We start from the raw sequence: 14,135 nt of genomic DNA on the forward strand, positions 1-14,135 counted from the left end.
GGTCAAAAACTAATCATCTAGGAGCTCTAACCAAGGAAAAATTGATACAATCTGGAAGCTTATAGCTCCGACTCATAGATTACAATATCCACTCGTTCAATAAGAGTTACAATATCCCCAATTTATCAAAAGAATAAGTGTATTTGTAGTAAAGCTCCCAAAAAATGTTACATGGGTTAGCTTGCTGATAACAAGGACCATTTTTGAGCTGCCTCCTTCAAGGTTTGTGGGAAATATTCTCCCCGCTCATCTTCATCAATGTCCTTGAGCTCTGCGTATTGTTGGAAGGCTTGAATGTGTACATTAGGATCATCCTTTTTTCAGCCTTTGAATACTGAAAATGATATTTTTAGATTGTTGGAATGCTAAGTGATCTGATTGGTTCTAGTTTTATGTGCTGGTTTCCTATTTCTGGGTTCCTTCTTATTATAATGGTCAGTGTCAACATCACATTCTTCTGTTTTTGTTTTTGAAATAGTATCTTCCTTGGCTGACTTTTGTGCGGATTTGTTGCTTCTTTTGCCAATTTCACTGTCCTCAATATGTCTATGGATTCAATGAGATCCATGGGAATGATTCCTTTGTTCAGTCCTCTCGGCTTGTTTGCATTGTGAATGAGTAGAATGCTGAGAATCCCTTGATTCTTTAGTTATGCCTAGCCCTGGCCCCACGTCTATTTTGTTTCCAGGTTGCTGGTGAGTATTAGAGTCTCTCTCTGACTCTTCTGGATTTTGGGCTAACACGAATGGGTTCCTCCATGAATCTAGTTGGTGTTCGTTAACCTTGTCTGGGTGGCGCTTCGTACTACTCATCCTTAGCACCACTAGGAGAGAGCTCACATGTCTAGAGAATTTTAACTCAAGCCACCATGATCACCAAAATGGAGTGAGCTAGATGTGTTCAGATAATCATTCTAGAGTGGTTGTTATGTTAGCTGCTCTCAGACTTAAGGACTTCGAATCAAACTACATAATACTGGAAGATAGAATTGAAACTGGAAATGAAATGACATTGGAAGCATGTACTAGAACTGGAATTGTGTTATTCAAAGACTGTACAAAGTGCACTAAAAGCAATATTGAAAGGGATTCAACTCAATGAGATTACAAAGTACATTAGCCAATGGCTCAAGGTATGATTACAAGGCTTGGGTTAGGTCTAGATAATACCAAGAGATCTACTCCAAGAGTTAGAGATATCTAGAGAGACCCAAAATGAAATAGTGGGTCCTATTTATAGTACCTCGGACTGAGTGTGTATTGTCAGTTACTGTGGTAACTCTTTGGCTACCACCTCTGGAAGCTTCTGGTGCAATTTCCCACCAGTTGCTTACTAAGAGTTGTTCCCGCCTTCTACAATCAAGCATAAATTGATCTACTATTAATAGCCAAATCTTGTCCAATTGATACACCAAGCACCTTTAAAGTACAACTAACATTTAGATGGTGTTTTGGCTATCTATTCATAATAACCATACATTCCATAAACATGCTCAAAGCCATGATCAAATCATGCACAAAATCCGCACACAAGCACACATGAGTTGACCCAAAGTGTCAATTCTTTGAACCTAGATAACAGTCCTGCAATCCAAGACAAAAAGTGCATCAACCTCACTCTACAAGCGAGGTAAATACTAGCAAGAACCTGGATGAAAATAAGCCAAAATGTGGCACAAATTGATGCTCAAGAATAGATGAAAATCAACCCACATATGCCACTACAAAACATAGAATATCATCACCAAAATGCACACATCATGTGTATCCACATGGCACTACAAACGTTCATCAAATCATGCACCGAGAATGTGCATCAAATGAGCCAAATCAGCTGAAAAATAAGCTCACAATCACCATAAATGCCTACAAATTTCTTTGCAAATCCGTGCACCACTCTCCCTCCAAAATTGGCTCAATTGCACGAGTTAATGCGCATAATTTGTGACGAATACGCTCTCGAATCTTGAGATTCCAAAAGAGTGAATACATCCACCATATGTTCTAAAATTATGCACATAAAATTGTTGAATTTTTTAGCCCACACACTTTTCATTGAAAATAAATTAGAAATGTACAAAACAAGAGAACAACCAAGCTCAATTCCAGCTCTCTAGATGTAGCAAATCAACTTCAAAAGCACTCTAAATCACCACAATAGGCATACATGGTATGCATATCAATCTATAGCTTCAAGAACACCCTGCAACTAGTAGTCAACCGATATCCAATCTCAAATTGTTGAGAATTTATAGAAACTTCCTTTTGGAAAGTTGTAAATCACGGACAAAATAGCAAAGGCATATTTGGAGTGGCATGCAAATTTGTAAATTTGATTGCTTATCAATTTTTTTAGTTAGGACATGTGCATTATTGTTACGGTCTTTACTGTGGCTCTACCCCCACCATACATGATCATGGCTCGATGTGGGTGCTTGTTGATGAGTTTCCTAAACTTTGTACAGTTTATTTAGTCCACTATTCAATCTCTAAAGTTAACCAAGTTGTTTTTTGGAAAATTTTATTGATTATGGACTCTTAATCATATCGGGCGTAATTATGAAACCCACGTTTACCAATTCTTTCTAGAGAACTATTTGTAAACGGATTGAATACAAATCAATATCCGTGATGCTAATCATCCAGAGATGGTGGATAGCTTGCAAGTGTTAATATAGGGCTAGAGGATATGCTAAGAGCATATGTTAGCAAGCAGCAATTCAATTGGTAAGATTATCTCTATAGTTTGAAGTTTTCTTGCCATGATGTAAATCATGTTACAAATAAGTTTAGTCCTTTCATTCTTATGTCAGGTTTTCGACCTCAATCACCAGTTTTGGTAGGGTTGACTACTGATGAGGAATGGCATCAATTCAAGGACTTAATTTGTGTTGATGAGATATGTCAGTAAGTCATTTTCATGGAAAGTTAAGAAGAGGTATTCTTACATGTTCAAACACCTTCAAAAAGTCTGAACGCTGTAGCTGCCTCTTAGTTGTGGTGACTTATTTAAAATACTTAAGCGAGTTATAAATCGAGTCTACATACTATTGTCTTCATTTGATTTTGGATATAAGACATTTACAAAAATGCTTACAAAGGGACGAAAATGTAAACAATCAAGATGTTCTTCTTGGTTTCATTGAACCTCCAATTGAATCATGTATTTGTCAAGTGGATATCTCAATTCAAAGGAGGTTCCGCTATGGAGAACATTAGTGTCCTTAAGAAGATATCATCAATTTTGTTTTTGAGAACAAAAATACTTCTTCAAGGGGAGAGTAATGTCAAGCCTAAGGTATGATGGGGTGGGGGGGGGGGGGGGGGGGGGGGACGCAAGGCCCTAATCTATGCATGTGTGGTCAAGGGGACTCCTAAATTAGGGACCAAGGGTCTATATAGTGGTAAGATTGGGTGGAGATTAGCATGGAATAGTTTTTGAGTCCTTTTAGATCCACATTCATGGCCTTGTCATAGGATATATATAGAAGGGTAAAGGTGATTTGATGCCAAATTGGTTGTGTTTTGATAGTTCTTTTGAGTAGTATATGCCAGTGGATGCCCCGTCAGCTCTCTTTTATAGTTTATGCATTTTTTTTGCTGAGTTTTTCTTAAGATTTTAATCTCTGTACAGAGGAGACTTTGTAGAAATTTTTGTAGAAACCTTAGTCTCATTGTCTTGCATTTTCTCTTGTCAATTATACTAGAACTTCTATGAGAAAGAAGAGTATTATATCAAAAATTTTGATGACACAAACTTCATGATATGAAAGTAGCGTATGCGTGATGTTTTGGTCAATCAGGACCTTGTAGTGCCATTGAAAGAGAGTAAAGAGGGTGTTTGCACTGATGGCCAATGTGAGGAGCTTGATGCTCGTGCTATCACCTTGGTGAGTCTATTTTATTCACCATTATGCACAAGACCACTTCAAAGGAATTATGGGAGTCATTATGCTCAACTTGGGATGGCAAGAGTGCCTCAAATAAATTTTTTCTTCTGAAAAATCTCATGTGTTTGAACATGAAAGAGGGAAGCAATGTCGGTCTTAAATGAGTTCAGCAGCTTGTTTTTGTAGCTTACAATTTTGATGCTGAAATGAAAGCCATTTTCTTGCTATGTTCTTTGCCTTTGTCATGGGACACATTCAACATTGCCAGTAGTAACTCCATACCTAAGGGCAAGCTTATTTTAAATGAAATTACTGGTGCTTTGCTAGCAAAAGAGATTAGATGTTAGTGTTTTAACACTAGTGGACATGGTGATGCATATATGGCTAGTGATGATCATCCCAAGGAAAGAGGTTGCAATCGTAGTCACGAACAATCATAGGATCGCAAGAATAATCGTAGCAAGAGTCATAGGCATGTCGTGTGCAATGTGGAATGATATCATTGCCACAAAAAAGGCCATTTGAAGAAAGATTGTCACATTTTGCAACATGAAAAGGGTACATCCATTGTCAAGTCTGACACTGCTCAATGTAGTTGAGTCTCCACAAGCTGAGGCTGTTCTTGGTGTACCATAGCCATCATATGTCTTAACATGCACTATTGATTTGAGTCCAAATGCATAAGTCTTTCTTGATGAGCGTTATGCACAAAATTGGATCATTGACTCAAGTGCCACTTTCTATGTTACTTCTTATACATGGTTTGGTCAAGCTTGGTGACTCATAATTAGCTTGAAATTTATGTCAATGGAGATGCATGCATGAAATATCTGACATGTGCTAAAGTTGACTAAGAGCTTAGTGTCAACAGATTAGATTGATGATTGGGGCTACACTACAATTTTTGGAAATGTTTCCTAGATGATTAGGGGAGTTTGGTCATCTTGAAAGGACCAAAGTCTTGCTCACTATACTCTTTGTATCTTTCTAATGTGGAAAAAAATTCCACTGATGTTTCCAAGGTGCCTTCTACTGAGTTTTGGCATAGCCAACTTGGTCATATGAGTTAGAAAGGAATGGAATAACTTCAAAATTTTGGAAACTTACCTGTCTTAAACTACTCCAATTTTATCTTGTCTGAACATTGCATTATGGTAAATAGAGTAGGGCTACCACTTTGCCGCTGAATAGAGAGTTAGGGAATCCTCTAGACTTGTTACATAGTGATTTATGTGGGTCTATGCCATATACATCTCTAGAGGGGCATTATATTCACTAACATCCATAGATGGATCTACTCAAAAGGGGTTGGGACCTACCTCTTGAATAGGAAAGACGAAGTTTTTGCTATGTTTTAGAAATTCCTTGCAATGATAGAGAATCAACCAGACAAGAATTTGAAGGCTTTGTGCACTGAAAATGGGGGAGAGTACATTTCTACTGAGTTTAAGAATTTATATAAAAGGAGGCATTATGCAATAGTTTACTACATTGTCCACACCTGCTCAAAATGGTATTGTTGAGCGTATGAATAGGAAAATCCAAGACAGATCATGTTGTCTATAGGGACCTTACCTCTAGAGTTTTGGGGAGAGGATGTCATGACATCAATAGACATCATCAATTGATCACCTAGTATGCCATTGAGCTATAAGATTCCGTCAGAGATGTGGATTAGCACAAAGCCAAACTATGATAGATTACATGCATTTGGGTGTGAGGCATTCTCACATGTCCCAAAAGAGCTACAAAAGAAGCTAGATTCCAAATCACACAAATGAATATTTATTGGATATGGTGCAGAGAAGAGATGGGCTATCATCTCTAGCACCTAGAATCGAGAAAAGTAATTTGCAGGTCACAAGTTATCTTCAATGAGTAAAAGATGCATAGACAACCTATCCCAGAGGTTATTGCAAGGTCAAATCTAAGAATGTAACCTCAAATGAGATCATACAAATAGCTCAACCTATTGGTGACATTCCTACCACTAGTATTGCTCTTGAGAGAGTAGAGTTTAGCAGCCACAGGGAGCGAGGAGACCTACACCAAGCTCTCATGCCCCTGAGCGCTTTCAGCCAGGGTTAGACTATTTATCGATCATTGATTGCAGAGAGACTACCTGCTACAAAGAGGCTATTCAAATGGAAGATAGTGTGAAGTGGGAGCATGCAATGCAATTGCACTATAACTCGATTATGGGAAATGAGACTTGGGAACTAATAGAGTTTTCAGAGGGCAAACAAGTCTTGCCTTGAAAATGGGTGTATAAGAAGAAACACACGGAAAAGATCCTAAGCCTAAGTATAAGGCTAGATTGCTGCTAATGGATTCAAACATAAAAAAGGAATGGAAAAAGTTTCAAGAGGCCAAACAAGTCTTGCCTTGAAAATGGGTGTATAAGAAGAAACACATGGCAGAATATCCTGAGCCAACAAAGGCTAGAATGGTGGGGTGTGTTAACACTATTCTTAGGATGCATGTATAAAAGTTCCTTGGGCCAAGCTAGTGGTGGACCTTAGGACATATGCACAAAAGTATCTTGGATCAGGTTTGTGGCTTAGGCCACTCAAGTAGCTTATATTATATTTTGGTAATTTGAATATAACTTTTGTATACAATATGAAATATTCATGGAAATATAGTTTTAGTATGTGAAAAATTAAAATAGTCGGGTATGGATTTTCGATGTTTGACGGAAAATATCTTATCTAGTATCTGAATTTTTGTTCATAAAGTGTGTACCCTAATTTGATACAATCTCAATAGGACATACATATGTGCAAATGTTATTCTCATACAAGTATTTTGTTGTTGATCTGACAGTGTTATTTGGCAGTGCCTTGGCTTCAACCCACTTGCTCACATAGCAAGTAGCCATTATGATGTACCTCTTTTTCCTAGGAGTAATCTTTCTGAATGGACCCATGAAATACAATCCCCACTTCATGAATACTCCTAGTGGTTGTATAGGATTCAGAGGTGTCATATTAGCTTTTGTTGGTCTTTCCCTTTGCTGACAAATGTCATAGGATTTGGAAAATGCCTTGAAATCTGCCATCATGGTCTGCCACCAAAGGCCTACTTATACAATTTTCTTGTAAGTGATGTTAGTAGAGAAACTCCCACTTGCATCTCCATTATAAGCCTCTGTGATTACTTTGCATCCTCCCTTGCATATGCACACATATGTGAAGCACAACATCAATACCCAATCTATAGAGAGCCCTCTAATGATAGCCAACTTCAAAGTCTTTATTATCAGTTCCTTTTTCATTGTCTAAGACTGATCCTTAGAAAATCATCCTAGCTGAAGGAACTCATACACGTGGGAGAGGGGGAATGGGGGAGCACATCCGACACAAAAACAAAGGCCTCTCTATAGCTCAGGGTATCCACTCTTTGGTCTTCAAATCTAGTACAATCTGTCTCCCTTTCTCTCTGTCATGCAAAGTGAACACCTCTCTCTCCCAATCCTGCTTAGCACCTATTGCCAAAAGCCATGGCCTACCCATAATGATTGGATAAGAATTATCACCTGCCTTCATCACAAAAAAGTATATCAGGCACTCAATGCCCATCACCTTGACTTTCACATCTTGACCCACGCATAGACACCTGGCTTTAGTATGGTTGGCCATCCTCATGTGCACCTAGATTTAGTATGGTTGGCCATCTTGAGCCACACATAGACACCTAGATTTAGTATGGTTGGCCATATTGAGCCACACATAGACACCTAGCTTTAGTATGATTGGCCATCCTCATGCATAGACACCTAGCTTTAGTATGATTGGCCATCCTCATGTGCACATTTGACTTGGCTATTGCCTCGACTCCCATCTCCTTCATGGTTTCTTCCGTCATGACACATACCTGTGCTCCACCATCTATGTAGGCTTGTACCTGCATCCTTTTTCCCAATGACCACATCTACCAGTGGAAGAACATCAGCAGGGCTACCTACCCTCAAGGCCATGTTTTGCATCACATGAACATCTCTCTTAGCTCTTGACAGCCTTGTGCTAAGTCATAGACCACTACCTCCTCAATTTTGGATTTAAAGCCAACAATTAACCAAAAGTAATGTTTGCTTTTTGATTCTGCACATCACTTACAAGGTTTTACTATGGGTACCCACGTCCCAATTGGAAATCCGCTTGCTTGATCTTGTGGTGTCTTCTTCTTTTGCTAGTCTCAGTCTACTCTTTGCCTTTGTACAACTTCTCTTGACCCTTGCGAGCTATGGTTTCACGTTTGGCCTCTGTCTCTCTTTCTGCTCTTGCCCTCTTGTTGGCCAAAATACCAACATCTTGCTTATCCACCCTGATAATATTCACCCTTGGGACTTCACCTCCATTTGACAAAGCTGGTTGCATAAGATTTTACTACTTGCTCTCTTGGAGCATTGAAATGCCCTTGTCCTTGACCTCTACCAAACAACGGGTAAATGGCTCTTCTCTTTGTTTGCGGTTGAGGGCTTGGGTGCATAATGTACCTATTCCCCATAATTGTAGCACCTACCTGACAGCGGCCTTGCCCTGCCCTTTGCTCCTTGTTGCTGTCCTCTATTCATCAAATTGAGCCATAATTCTTGCATATGATCAGACAAATACTGCACCGTATGTACCCAATTCTGTGACACAATGGCTACACCTCAATTTTCATGATTCTCCTTGTGCATAGCTTTTGTTGGAATCTGCGGTTGAAGGGGCCATTGTTTCATAGCCCAACATGCCCTGCTCTATATTCTTCTTTATCTTTCTGCTTTTTGACTGTGCAATTGCTACGGCACCATTGTAATTTTTTGGTCTTTCAAAACCGACATTATCTCTCATTTAGGGTGCAAACATGCCATGTATCTAGCTTGAAGTAATCCCCATTAGCCAATTGCATGGTTGTTTCTAATTCTACCCAGCACTCTTCAAAACGACCTAAAAACAAATTGAACTCTTCAGTTACATCCTCCTTAAGCGCCTTTCAACTTCGCATGCATCTCGCCTGGGCACGCCTCCTTGCAAAAATCATGAGCAAACCTCACCCATAGAGCCAGCCACGCTTACCTTGGCTTGCCTTCCAGAGCTTCATACCAAACTTTAGCTTCTCCACGTATCACCAAAGGAAATGTTTGCATTTTGCTATCCTCATTTTCCATACGCAATGATAGCATGTACAACTCAAAATCCAACATCCACTTGTCACGACTCTCCTCATCTATGAAAATCAGCCCGTAGCTTCTTGCCGTCATGAGTTCCGATGCAAAAAACCACTTCTTTTTTATCAGTTGGGAGCAATCAGTGTGCTCCATTGTGGGGTCACCAGAAGATGGAGAGAGGAATGGCAGAACACACCCGACACAAAAACAAAGGCCTCTCTATAGCTCAAGGTATACACAACACCTCTATCCTCTCAAAAAACACCTTCAAAAAACATATTGTGCGTGCTCATTTCCCAATGCTTATGCACTCCACAAGACCACCAAAAAATGCACACCTATTGCCATGGTCTATCTCAGCCCTTGCACACACACAGAGACACTCAATCTCACTCTCTCACACAAAGCACCACCGATCTAGGGGGACACACACATCCACGATGTTGGCAACACGGGGAAACACAAGAGTAGGAGAAAGAGAAAGAGGGGAAGGGGAAATGATAGAAAGACTGGGCAATAGTGGTTTGATTATACTTCAAGAAGCACATACAAAGCTTGCACTACCATTTTATGAGAAAGTACAAAGGGGGTTGACAGGCACAATCCTCTATCAAAAAACTCCACTCTGTAGGCTTCAAACGGCACAAAAAAGCCCCCATTTGATTTAAAAAATGGCTTTTATAGTAGGGGACCTTCAACTTTAGAGACTACCCTCTAATTGAGCCATCTGGCATTCATATTTGGTATCTTTGGAAGGGGGAGCCTCCTTGTTTTCATCTCCTCACTTGTTCTCTTTACTTGAACTGGGGGGGTGCTAGCTTGAGAGAGGGCTGCACTAGCGATGTCACTAGTGCCCGTGGCACTCCTGATTTTTTATTTTATTTTTTTCCCCTCTTATTTCTACCCTAGACCTCCACCTTTGTTTTGGACCACCCTCTAATGGCCACTTTGACTTTCCCTCGAATTCACTTTGTTTGGCAATTTGAATTGCTCTTGGATTTACGCTTGTCCCGCTTGAATTGGTCTTTAAATACCCCTTTGATGGGCCCTTTTCAGCTACCCATATTCCCTCTCTCTCTCTCTCAAACACACACACACACACACACACACACACACACACACACACACACACACACACACACACACACACACACTCACCCACCTCACCATTAGCGAGGTCGCTAGAGTGTGTGTGTGTGTGTGTGTGTGGGGGGGGGGGGGGGGGGGGGGGGGGGGGGGGCGCTTTGCATTCAAAAGGGACCCCTTAAGAGGGCGCGGGAACAAGACCTTAGGGCAGATCGCCACATCATCATACTATGCACCACCATAGCATCGCCACCTAGAATTGCCTGTGGGACATTGTCCGCCAAAAGCCGCCAATCGTGCCACAGCGCACAGCGCCAAGGGTGCTACCCAAGGCCACACCATTGCTGGGCTCATAGGGAGCTCTCTCTCCGCTGTACACACCCTTAATGGCTCATGACTTTGGCTATATGTCCCAGCCTCCTCGCAATTTCCCGTGCATATGGGACCTTTTTTGCACCACAAGGCAGCTCGGTGCATTGCCTTTGAAACCCCTCAAGGCCATCACAAATTTCCCCCAAAAAAACTAAATATTGCACCAACTTTGGTTGGTTCCTAATTTTTGCTCATTGACATGATCATTGCCCCGTCAAGATCTATTGAAAGCTTTTAATCCGGGCTCCAGTTTTGTACTGCCATCTTACATTTGGACCCTAGAACGGCCTTGAACGGGAGGCCTCGAAACAAAAAAAGAGCACTTGCAGACTCCTTTATGGCATCTGCCACCCACTTCCCCCAACCTATCTCAATCATCATGCACTCGATTGCCAAGCCATCAATTTTGACTAGCTCCATGCATCATCACCTACCCTCTAGAACCCCATCGATGCCCATAAAATGCTAGATGGAACCTCCCCCAATGCGGTCAACCCAGCCCATAACTAGCCCCCGGCAAATCTTCTGATGGACATAACTTGCAATCTAGAACTTTGATTCATAATCCAAAAAGATGTGCATGCTCCATAATTCAAGCACTATATGTCTACCTACTAACAACATCTCTGGCCATGTGTCCCTAGCTTCCTTGCTTGTCGGGGATCTGTAACACCTTCCAAATTTGAACTAAAATACTTTCCACGAGAGGGATCCGTTTGACGAGCTGTCTAGACCAGATTCTAGAGCACACCAAGCACTACATTCCAAGATACTGATAGAGCACTTTGGACACTCGAACATGCCATCCAAACTGGAGTTGTTTTGACCTAGAAATCTGCATCAGGCATACATTTTTGCTACCTCTTGGCTGCTCAGGACCTTGATACCTTCTAAAACCCTTTACCATGCACCCGTGCACACCTCTGGCACTGCTTAGCACTTCTAGCCTCAAACAACTTTGTCTGTACAAACATCTTTCCATTTCAAAAATGGTCCTTCTATAGCTACATTCTAAAAAAGTTTAGCATCAAATGGTTTATCTCTCAATGATGTCTCAAAGCTGCCCTTGTGCTCCTTGAAAGAAAATATGCACCACAATGGGTCTTTTTTGGCTTTTGGAAGACTTTGAACTCAAACTCCATCAGAAAAATCATCCATCTAATTAGCCTCTATCGTGAATGATAACTTTATTTAATGATAAGAAAAGGGAGTGCATAATGATCCATGTAAAAGTGAAACAGCTTGCCCAACAAATAATGTCTAAACTTTGTGGCACTAAAAACCATTACCAGTGCTTCCCTTTCCGTAGTGGAGTACCCTTGTTCAATTGAAATGAACATGGAGTTGGCAAAGTAGACTCGATAGTCCATCTTCCCATAAGGCTGGTGTGAGGGGCAATGTGGAGAGTGTACCTGCAAGTGCAAGTGCAGAGTGTAGTGCAGTATGACACAAAGTGTGGTGGATCTCTTGTGGATAAAGTATCCATAGCCCCTTATTCTTTTTATGTTATGTAAATGAATAAGGTTAGTAAATGGGTGGCACTCAGTGCCCAACCAGTATGGTCTACACCCTTACAATCTCCCAATTGAAGGCCATAGTGGCCCAAGTGGCTTATGTTAGTACAAACCTATAAAAATGTGAAGCATCATGAGGCTTCATCCTACACCCATCATCTCAATGCAATGTGCAAACCACTCTATGGCTAAGCTCTTTGTAAGAGCATCTATAGGGTTGTCATTTGTGTGAACTTTGGCTAACTCAATGCATTTGCTAGACAAAATATCCCGTATCACATGATACCTGACCTCGATGTGTTTCAACTTGGAATGAAACACGAGGTTCTTTGCTAATGCAATCATACTTTGGCTATCACAATGTAGCACTAGAGTTTGGTGTATACCAAGGTCTCCCACTAGACGAGATAACCATACAATTGTCAGAATGTAGCATCAGGAGAAACTTGGGCTCAATTTTGGGCCCTGTAAGAAATGCCAACTCAGCATAGAGAGAGGTAATTATGAAAAATGCAAAAGTTTTTTTTTGGAATTCTATTTCTCATAGTACATACGTAACAGTTTTCTTAATCACTTAAATGCATACTCGTACAAATGCTTTTCGAGAGCCCAACTTAAATGTACATAAAAATCCATGTCTGTGAATCTTAATGAGTGATGTGATATGCGATAAGAAAAAACACATAAGAGTTGTTTTCAAAATACAAAAATAATACCACGGATGCATCCGGAATGTCCAAAAACCTTAAGATAGCTCTTTAAAATGCTAAAATCTGACGTCTCAAGATATAGCATTTTTAAGCCTAGGGCCTCATGAGGTCAGTACCAAGCGAATAGACTCCCTTGAGGGGTCTCAAGGGAGTCTATTCGCTTGGTACTGACCTCATGAGGCCCTAGGCTTAAAAATGCTATATCTTGAGCTAGGGACGTCAGATTTCAACATTTTAAAGAGCTATTGGACGTTTTGGATGCATCCATAGACTTAAAAAATGCTATATCTTAATCCTAGGGCCTCATGAGGTTAGAACCAAGCGAATAGAGGTCCTAGAGACCCCTCAAGGGCCTCTATTTGCTTGGTTTTGACTCCTTCATAGTCTTAAATAGTACCTATCAATCACTATCAAGTATGATCTATTCGAATTTAAATTGCGAGTACTTCATAAAAAGGTGATTGATACTTGTGCAAGATGCACAAGTACAAGTACTTCACTTTATAGGATAGCAACAGTGGGTCATAAAAAGGCGTTCGACGCTTGTGCAAGATGTCATTATCAAACCCCTTACTTTTCTGATGATAGTGACAATTTCACCAAATGGTTTTCATGGACATTTTCAAAATGAGAAAAAAGATCTTTTCAATATAATGTTAGCCTTCTTTCTATTGACTAAGGAGCATTCTCTTGCTAGAGCTAAAAGACCCAAAAATGAGTCCATTTCTTTCCTAATGGCATTGGAGTTTGGTGTATACCAAGGTCTCCCACTAGACGAGATAACTATACAGCTTCCTTTGCACTAGGAACTGCAACATACTCAACCTTATGGTGGAAGATGAAATGCAATTTTGAAGACCTTATCTCCAAGAGACTGTCACTCCAGCAAACAAGGAAACGTAGCCAGATGTGGATCTCCTATTGTCCATACAACCCGCATAATCCAAATTAGTGTATCCAGCTATGGATGCATCACTATTCCCAAAGCCTAAGCACTTGTTGACTGAACCCTTGATGTATCTCAAGATATTTTGCACTACTTCCCAATGCTTTCTACTTGGATTTTAATGTACTTGCTGACCACTCCCACTGCAAATGCAATATCTGGTCACGGTCCAACCATGGCAAACACCCAAGGGGTCCACCTCAAAATATGTAGGTGTAGCACATGAGTTCACCCAGAGGGTTTTTTATATACCAAAGAGTTACATAATCAAAGGTAGAAGAGGGTAATAAAAATAAAAATTTCAAAAAAAAAGTTACAAGTTTATGAAGGAAGAGGGGCATTTTAATTCATGATGAAGTGTGTGTGTGTGTAGAGGGGTTTTAAAAATACCTCTTGAGTGCACATGCTATAGGTAGTTTTGAAAAGTGGATCTCCCAGGGGTGAACATGAGACTACCAACTGC

The sequence above is a fragment of the Adiantum capillus-veneris genome, chromosome 29, assembly GCF_014529385.1.
Source record: "Adiantum capillus-veneris isolate H3 chromosome 29, ASM1452938v2, whole genome shotgun sequence".
NCBI classification, from domain to species: Eukaryota; Viridiplantae; Streptophyta; class Polypodiopsida; order Polypodiales; family Pteridaceae; genus Adiantum; species Adiantum capillus-veneris.